Source organism: Salvelinus sp. IW2-2015, unplaced genomic scaffold, assembly GCF_002910315.2.
Source record: "Salvelinus sp. IW2-2015 unplaced genomic scaffold, ASM291031v2 Un_scaffold1996, whole genome shotgun sequence".
In the NCBI taxonomy this organism is placed as follows: Eukaryota; Metazoa; Chordata; class Actinopteri; order Salmoniformes; family Salmonidae; genus Salvelinus; species Salvelinus sp. IW2-2015.
This window is the reverse complement of record NW_019943346.1, coordinates 29510-31162: the sequence shown is the minus strand read 5'-3', so window position 1 is coordinate 31162 and position 1653 is coordinate 29510. Positions and strand designations below refer to the sequence as shown.

General features: G+C 42.1%; 1 non-coding gene across 1 annotated transcript; it reads right to left on the bottom strand.

The window, feature by feature from the left end:
- Window positions 1-189: 189 nt before the first annotated feature.
- On the bottom strand, window positions 190-1058 carry mtfr2 (mitochondrial fission regulator 2). Its single transcript, XR_011476297.1, has 3 exons — window positions 980-1058; window positions 470-713; window positions 190-294 (listed from the first exon to the last, which is right to left on the bottom strand). It is a non-coding gene; the product is annotated as a mitochondrial fission regulator 2 (transcript).
- Window positions 1059-1653: the final 595 nt, after the last annotated feature.

The following is a 1653-nucleotide window of genomic DNA, read 5'->3' as shown; positions in this document are numbered from 1 at the left end:
GAGTCAACGGTTACGGAGTCAACGGTTACGGAGTCAACGGGTTACAGAGTCAACGGGTTACAGAGTCAACGGTTACAGAGTCAACGGTTACAGAGTCAACGGGTTACGGAGTCAACGGTTACGGAGTAGACCGATGTATTACTTCAGATGATGCTAGACCTGTATTAACCAGTTTATATTCATATTGACCTGGAAGTGGATACGTGGAGACGGGGTCAATGGGAGGTTGGTCCCGATCATCCGCACCAGGCTCCGGTACTGACCACACAACTGGCTCTCCCACACTGGAACCAGCTGAAACACACACACACACACACACACACACACACACACACACACACACACACACACACACACTTATTGGCAATAAGCACTCTTCAAATCTTCAATCTGTTGGTACAGTCTCAAAACAAGCATCCTATAAAATTGAGCCACTGCATGTGTGATATGTAACTCTTTTTTTTTTTACCATGTCAGGAGAGACTCCGAAATACTCAAAGACATTTCGCAACAGATCAAATATATCTTCTAGTAGAGACATCTGGAAGCAGCACTTCTGAATGTTTTGGCTGATGATGGATGCAAGAACTGCTGGTGCTGCTGGTGTAGGCTTTCTGTTGACAGCTTCGGTTCGGCAGGCTAGGACTCCCGTTTCACTTTGCACCATGGGATGCGAGTCCGGACCAAAGAAGCAGAAGCATCCTCATTCAAACCTGGGGGGGGGGAAACGGTTTCAAAATCCCCGAACAAATTAGAAAATGGTCACCCACATCACTTATAGTGTATTAATTTCATGCACGTTCGGTAGAGTTACCTTGCTATCAGTACAGTATACAGTAGAATATTCACGAAAACACGGTTCATAGAACACATCAAAACGGTAACATGATAAACAAACGAGCGAGCGTGCAATCAATATTGTAATATATTATATGTGTAAACGGTATATTGTGAATAAATTTAATAAATCTTCTCTTACCCTATGGATCATTTAGAAATTATACTTGGCGAGAAATAACCTTCCCCTCCGATGCTCACGTGTCCGGACAAGTGAGAAGGTGATCTCAAATAAAGCCACTCTAGCAAACCGTGCCGTGATTGGKSWWMMKWWTTSMWKSAAWWMKKWWSMCCAATCAGAATAGCGCATCATGCAATGTGACCACAGCTGTTCGACCAATGGGGCTTTCAGTAATATTCGCACCAAATTCGTATTTTTGTGTGTGTGGACGAGTTGACCGTTCTCCTAGCAGTCAGAATAAAAACCTTGCAGCACCATCAAGGATTTATTTCTTCAAAATAAGAGTTCCCACGCCAAGGGACATGCTAAACTTTTGTTTTTTGCACTCCAGTGCAGTACAATTGCAATTCACAGGGTTTCAACAACAAAAAAATGATGTATTTTACACAAATACTGGTATGTTGAAAGCTATTGTTAGGTCTTTATTTAAATAAATACACTTTTATTAAAATAACTAATATTGGAATTACTCAATTGAGTCTGTTAAACTTAATGGGTCTCTTGTGCTGTGGCAACAGTTTAATACAGAGTACTGGTGAGTCCACCCACCCAATTCACTGCAATGCAACACACGGTATTCAGGGTACTTAATTGGCTTGTAGAGAGAACATTTTCACCTGCCTCAGCTAAAGTGG